The sequence below is a fragment of the Ursus maritimus genome, unplaced genomic scaffold, assembly GCF_017311325.1.
Source record: "Ursus maritimus isolate PB19 unplaced genomic scaffold, ASM1731132v1 scaffold_21, whole genome shotgun sequence".
NCBI classification, from domain to species: Eukaryota; Metazoa; Chordata; class Mammalia; order Carnivora; family Ursidae; genus Ursus; species Ursus maritimus.
Genome location: NW_024424564.1, coordinates 41604587 through 41612849, shown reverse-complemented (window position 1 = coordinate 41612849; position 8263 = coordinate 41604587).

The following is an 8263-nucleotide window of genomic DNA, read 5'->3' as shown; positions in this document are numbered from 1 at the left end:
GGCTGAGAAAATGTCACAGTCCAGAAGTACCTAAAGGGGCACAACAAGTAAGTGTAATGTGGTATCCTGGATGAAATCCTGGAACTGAAGAAGAAACATCAGAAGAAATCTAATGAAATCCAAACAGAGTGTGAAGTTTAGTTAATAGCACTGTATCAACGTCAGTTCCTCAGTTTTGACAAATATGCTATGGTAACATAAGATGGTAACAGCAAGGTAACCTGAGTGAGGATTATACAAGAATGCTTTCTGCTATTTTGCAACTTTTCCGTAAACCTAAAAATTCTAAAATTAAACAGTTATGGGTGAAAATGAAATGATCAAATATTAGCAGAAAGGTGAGGGTGAATTTCTCTATTGGGAGTGGGAGACATTTACTAACAGCCTAGTGTCTAACGTAGACACACTAAAGAAAAGACTGATAAATCTGGCAAGGTTTTAGAAAGCTTTAGTTTACCAGAGCTGCCATAACAGAGTTCAACTTGGTGGCTTAAACAACAGAAACTTAACTTCTCGCAATTACGAAGGCTAGAAGTATGAGATGAAGCTGTCGCAGGGTTGGTTTCTTCTGAGGTCTTCCCCTCCCTCGTTTATAGATTACCATCTTCTCTCTGTCTTCACGTGGTCTTCCTCAGTGTCTGTGTTCTAATCTCCTTATAAGGACATCAGTCATAATGAATTAGGGCCCATAAATATGACCTTATTTTACCTTAATAGTCTCTTTAAAGGACCTCTCTCCAGATATAGTCACATTCTGAGGTCCTTGGGGTTAGGACCTAACGTTGGAACTTGGGAGGAAAACAATTCAGCCCATAACAAATTGCATGACAAAAACCATGGTAAGTAAAAATACAGATGGCAAACTGAGAAAAATGCTTGCAACTGATATCACAAAGGGTTAATGCTCTTAATACATAAAGAATTTCTACAAGTAGAAAAGATAAAGACCAAGAATCATATAAAAAAATGAACAAGAGATATTGAATAGATTCTACACAGAAAAAGAAATATAAAGGCGTTTGAAAATATCTCAACGTGGTTCATAATAAAATCTCATTTTCCACCTATCAGATTGGCCAAAATCCAAGAGTTTGACAATTAGATTATATTACTAGACTCTGTTTAATAGACACTTTCATACATTGCCACTAGGAATGCAAAATGGCACAAGCCTCATGAAGGAGAATTTAGCAATATCTAGCAAAATTACATATGCAAGTGCTCTTTGACCCAGAAATCCAACTTCCAGGAAATTTTAGTTGTGATGGTGACATTGTGGCTGTTTAAAAAAAAAAAAAAAAAAAGGAATCCTTGGGGCACCTGGGAGGCTTAGTCGGTTATGCATCTGCCTTCGGCTCAGGTCATGATCTCAGGGTCCTGGGATTGAGCCCTGCATGGCCTGCTCCCTGCCCAGCAGGGAGTATGCTTCTTCCTCTCCCTTTGCCCCTCCCCCTGCTCATGCTCTCTCTCTCTCAAATAAATAAATAAAATCTTTAAAATAAATAAAAATTAAAAAATTCTTAATCATTTCTCATATATATGTGTATCAAATCATCACATTGTACACCTTTAAACTTATACAATGTTATATGATAATGATATCTCAAAAGCTGGGAAAATAGAGTCCTTATAATTTAGTACCTACTGTAATATTTTATGAATTAAATAATTAATACTATAATTAATAAAATAATAATAATTATTAAATAATATATATAATGTCTGGGATTTGCCTAAAAGTAATGCGTGGGTGGGGGAGTAAAGACGACTATAGATGATACAAGACTGGCCTTTAGTCGATAATAGTTAAACCTGGATGATGTATACATAAGGGGATTTTTAATTTTTTTATAACCATTTTTATTTAAAAAAAAACCCTTGAAGCCAACTTAAAATGATTCTCACTGGTAAAGATAGGACAATTTGAACATTAAAAAGATTATAAATGTTCATATATTCATTTAACCTGATTCCAATAAAAATAGGAACCATTTTTAAAAGTCTAGGCTAGTTAAATCTGAAGTTAATATAAAAAAAAGCAATAGTTGCCAACAAAACTCTGAAAAAACAATGAGAAGAAACTAGTCCTATCAAATATTACACATGCTATGAGGTATGAATGATGAAAAAAGTGTGCATTAATGGACAACAAACCAATGGAATATAATGGAAAATTCAGAAGATGCAAATATATTTGGAACTTTTCTATATGATAAAAGTGGCATCTCCATTTTGTGGAGTAAAAATGCTTTTGTAAAGTAAATGGTATTATGACAACTGGGTAATCATTTGGGGGAAAAATGGATCCTTTCTTCACAAAAGTACTAGAGGGAAAATGAATGAACTTTTTTATCACCTTGGATTTAAGAAGGTTTTTCTAACTGTGACTCAAAATTCAGATGCCATTTAAAGTTTGGTAAATACGGCTACATAAAAATCTAAAACCTCTTCAAGTAAAATAAACCATAGTCAAGGATAAACAGTAAACTGGGAAAAATATTTGCAATCCGTATTATAGACAGAAGGAGTTAATCACTCTACTTATCAACTTCCTATGTAAAGAGCTGCTAGAAATTAAGATGAAATGAAACATCAACACAATATGAATAGGAAAAAATGGGCAAAATATAAGAACAGAGTTCCAGAAGAAAGAAAGACACAAGAAAGGAAAGAAGGAAGAAGGCAAATGCCTTTTAAACATGAAACAATGTTGACCTTCACTCCTTATTCAATATGATAATGTTGCAAATGTAAACTATACTAAGATACTTCCTGCTCTATCAGACTAGCAAAGATCCAGTTGTTGAACAACACCTTCTCTTGGAGAGGTTTGTGGAAATATATACTGTCTTGCCCTTTACTGGTGGAACGCCAAATGATAAACTCTTCTAAGGGGCAATTTGGCAACATCTAACACAATTACAAATACATTTACCCTTCAACTCAGCAATCCCACTTTTGGGAATTTATCCTTAAGATCCACTTGCAAATGTATGAAAAGATGAATGTACAAGGTTATTCATTACAACATGATTTCAATAGAGAAATAATTAAACTATGGTACATCCCACACAATGGAATACTATGAAGTTGTTTAAAAAAAATAAAAAAGAGTGAGCAAACTCTATGAACTTGTTTGGAACGATTTCCAAGATGCATCACTGTTTTTTTTTTTTTTTTATTATTATTATTGTTGTTGTGTTGTTGTTGTTTTGTTAGATTTAATGTTGGCTTTAGACTTACAGATTAGTTATATAGAATTTAAACTTTCTTTAGAGTTCTTGATTATCCTATTACATCAAATTTGCAGCTACAAGCTAACATAAAGAAAGAAGGAAAAAAGTTAGACCGCTGAATTATAGTTAAGTTAAAGAACAAGAAAAGCAACCAGCCAGAAATCATAAAGCTCTAACAAGCTAATGTGTTCACTGGAGGAATTTTTATTTTGTTTTATTTTATTTCATTTTATTTTTTATTTTTATTTTTTTGAGTAAACTGATAGAAACTTATTAAGTGAAGATACAGAAAAAGCTCTCAAGGGTGAGAGGGGTCCGGATAGTGTTGTCAGTGTGGGCCTTTAGGGTTGGTTGTTTATAGAAAGCTAACCAGAGAACTTAAATCCTTTTAACACCCCAATTGATAACACTTTCGATGGCTTACTTCCTTTTTAGAGTCTGGTTATTCCTTGTTGGTCACAGGTGATTATCATAAACATACCCACCCACACGCTTAGGGCAGGGTGGTTGGAGGAGTTTTTACATTATCCATATAGCTGGGCCTCTTTTTGTTTTGTTGTTAACAGTACCTGCTGTTAGGTGATATTCACAGAAGCATGAATATAGTAAATTGTCCGCAGCCATTTTATCTAAGGGGCAAAACTGTATGTCACCAATTCATTGACTCAGAATTAAATCTTTCCTGATCATTCATCATAAGACCATAGATACTGTTCTCCAGTTCTCAAACATGATTTGGATTCTTTGTTGGCTTGCTTGGTTGATTGGTGTAAACATCTTTCTGGTAGGGGTTCTGGTCTTTGACATAAACAATCTTCTGGATGTTATTTTTGTGTTCAGGGGGTGATCTTTGAAGCCTTGCTGTTCGCACTATTTTCGTTTAACAGTAGGTGTGGACATGGCTGACTTCTACATGTCACCTTTCCTTGCTGTTCTGTGTCCTTTTCCTCGCTCATGGACAATGTTTCTCAAACCATCTAGGGAAATGTGGAAGGTCCTTGCTCCGTGGGTCCACCATTGCCATTGCTCCATTTGAAAATAGGCAGTTCATCTTTCACCATGACAAAATCATCCATATGGACCACTGCCAAGGCTCTTAAGGTGGGTACACAGCATTCCTGTTAAGGTCTTGCTGCCCCTGAGGCTTGTATCTGAAGGAGCTTGGGCTCCTTCGCCTCCCATAGAACTGAAGACCCACAGCTTCATAGTGATTCGTAACAGAATAATCTCTTAAGTGAAAAGCAAAATGCAGAAGGGTGAATATAATGTAGTATCTTTTGTAAAAGGAGTTGAAAATAACATACACTTGTATTTTCATAATGAAATGCTAGAAGGATATAAAAGAAACTCATAAGTGATGGGATGAAAGTGGGTAGACAGGAGCAAAGGCAGAACAAGACCTCAATGTATACCATTTGGTATAATTTTCACTTCTGAACCATGCAACTGAATTATCCATTCAAAAGAATTCAAAAACAGGGTGCTTGGGTGGCTCAGTCAGTTAAGCATCTGCCTTTGGCTCAGGTCATGATCTCGGTATCCTGGGATCGAGCCCCGCGACGGATCGGCTCTCTGCTCAGCGGGGAATCCGCTTCTCACTCTCCCTCTGTGCTCTCTCTCTCTGTCAAATAAATAAATAAATAAATAAAATCTTTAAAAAAATAGAATTCAGAAACTAAAATGTAACATATTCATCCGATTAAATCTACATAGCAGTTAAAATAATTAACTAGATCTGTACATATGAACAAGTGGAGACCTCAAAAGCGAGGTGAAGAAAGCAACTTGCAGAAAGATACAAACAGTGGGATATCATTTATGTAAAAAAATCTTAAACGTATCCAAAACATTCTATATATTGCTGTATTTATGTATTTGTGTGGGAAATATAGAAATTCATGCACCCAAAAGGTCACACAAAATTCTTGGTGAGGCTGTCCCTGGAAAGAAAGGCAAGAAGTTGAAATTGAAGAAGAAAACAAAGGGAAGGTATTAGCAAATGTTAATTGTTTTACAAAATATCAGTGAAGCAATTCTCTAGGGATATGCTGAATGTTTTTGAGCAAGATAATAATATTATTTGAACTGCCCTTGGGAAGACTGATTTTATAGCCCACTATTGGGTAGATTAAGTGAGGAGAAACTAAGACCAGTTAGGAAGCTAGTATCAATAATTTAGATGAGAAAAAGTGAAGGACTGCATTAGAATGAAAGCAATGGGAGTGCCTGGGTGGCTCAGTTGGTTAAAAGCCTGACTCTTGATTTTGGCTCAGGTCATGATCTCAGGGTTGTGGGACTGAGTCCAGCATTGGGCTCCCCGTTGGGTGTGGAGCCTGCTTACGATTCTCTCTCCTTCTCCCCCTGCCCCTCCCCCCTAAAAAAAGATGAATGAAAGCAACGATGCCGGGAAGGAGTGAAGAGATGACTATGGTAGGCAAACCAATGACCTCCAAAGATGTCCACATCCCAATCCCCAGAAACTGTGAATGTGTTTTGTTACATGACCAGGGGGAGTTAAAGTTGCAGATGGAACTGAGGTACTAATCAGCTGACCTTAAATTAGGGAGGTTATCCTGGATTACAAGGGTGGGACCAATGTAATCACAAGGATCCTTAAATGGGGGAGAGGGAGGCAGAAGATTCAACAGGTTGCTGGCTTTAGAGGGAAGGGAGCCCAAAGCCAAGGACTGCAACAGGCTCTAGGAGCTGGACAAGGTAAGAAACGAATTCTCTCCTAAAGCTTCTGCAAGGAATGTAGCACTGCTGACATATCTTAATTTTAATTTAGTGCAACTAGTTTCAGACTCCTGACCTGTAGCACTGTAAGATAAAAACTGTATATTGTTTGGGGCAAAAATTTCTAGTTATTTATTGTGTCAGTGTTGGGAAACTGAAATGTGGCAAAGACATTTAATAGAAGTAATGATTCTGTAGGTCTTATCAGATGTCTAGGTATCAATGTCTAGGAGGAAAATATAATGTGAGTCTGGGTTTAGGGGAAGAGACTACAACTGGAGAGAGAAATCTGAAGCTCTGGAAGTTTATGTGAAACAAGTGTAAAAATAGAGGTGAAGAAAAAAACACAGGAACATCTACATTTAGGGCCAAAAGGAGAAAGCAGCCATCAAAGTGCAAAGATGTGGAGTGGTCATGGATGTGTGCATTAGAACCCCCACCTCAGAAACCAAGGAAAGAAAAAGCTTTAAGAACGTGGGAGAAGGAAGCAGATAACAGTTTTAAATGTTACAGAAATACCACAAATGACACAGTTGTCCACTTACTTTGTACACTGATAGCTTAAAATAACAACAAAAACACCAGAGACCCAGGCACTGCCCCCAGACCCCTTAAATCAATCTCTGAAGCTGAGGACCAAAGCTCAGGTGATTTTACTATGCAGTTAGGATTGAGAACCAGTGGGGTAATTGTGAAATGGGCCTTCTCCTGTCACCCAGGACCTCAGCTGCAAACTGTAGACTCTAGCACTCCCCACAGTAGGCATCAGCCCCGGGGACTAGATACCGACATCCCTTCAGTGGTGGAAGTGGAAATGGGGAGTTTGTGTGGGGAGAAGCTGTCCTCTCTCTGAAGCCAAGAGAGGGGAGGTCCCCCAAAATCACTTGTAAATATCTGGGTGCCTGGAGTAAGAGAATAATATCTTATTCCCACTCTTTCATCTGCTTAGAGAAGGGCTTACCTATCTGTCCCTATGCCTACCTGAGCACTGGGAAGAGAATGGAGAGGCCAGGTTTTCCTTCTGTGAAGCCAAGAATTGCTTGGAAAGTTGGTTGTGGAAGCATATGTGTGTGGTGGGGGCAGAGGCAGGGGTCGGGGGTAGGGAAGGTGGTCAAAAAGTACGTGAATTGTCCATATCTTTCTAAACATCTCAAAAAAGCTTTCTGTGGTCTCCCAGTGTAGCTTCCTTTGTCACCTTTCTGGAACAGTTCTCAGAATGCAATACTTTGGAGTATTTATTGTGATTATTTGTCCACTTCTTTAAGACTGTTAGCTTCACAAGGGTGTTTTTTTTTTTTTAATCTCCTCCATCATATCTCCATCTGGCACAAAGTAAGCATTTGCTAAATTTAATTGGATGATTGAATTTTTAAAAGGAAAAGGGAATCCTTTGACAATGAGTATATATTAAAGTATAAATATATACACAATATAAGCATTAAAAATACTGGATAGAGGGGCGTCTGGCTGGCTCAGTCAGAAGAGCATATGACTCTTGATCTTGGGGTCATTAGTTTGAGCCCTATGTTGGGTGTAGAGATTACTTTAAATAAACTTTAAAAAATGCTAGGTAGATACGCACAACATGTTAACATTGACTTCATTTTAGTAATAGGATTTCAAGTTATTTTTCTTTATAATTTATAAAAATTTCTACAAAGATGTTAAATACTTTTCTAATCAGAAGCAAAGAAATCAATACTATAAAATACACCTGTGGGGGTATCTGTTAATGCTGGGCCCTGGGCCCCGTCAGAAAGCACTGGGCTTGAGTTCTGCCTCTGCTACTTACCACCCCTGTGACCTGGGGCAAGCTATTACCTACTGACATCCCTTTCCTCATCTGTAAAGTGCGGATAATCAAAGAATCTGCATTAGGTGGCGATGAGTTAAATGGGAGAATACATGTAGCATTTGGTGCTGGATCCTTCTTAAAAGTCTATTGTTGTTAATACTTGGGGGAGAGATCTCTTTCCCTTTCCCTTGGCACTGTAATGAGTTTCTACTGTAAATATGTAAGTTCATTAGGTTGTAGTTAATAATATTTAAATGCTAAACTTCCGCTTTGACCAAGAATTAAAAAATAATTCAATGCATCACCAACAGATGGCAGCATATCACAGTTTTTCCACAACATTAGGCCTGCTATGGTGTGCTTGCTGGACAACTGTCCCTGTTACAATCTGTTTTAAAAGGAAGAGACTTTAGAATTTCTCTAATTTATCTCCTTCAATTGACATATATGGAAACCTGGAAATGAAGCAAAACAAAACAAAACAACCCCCCCCCCC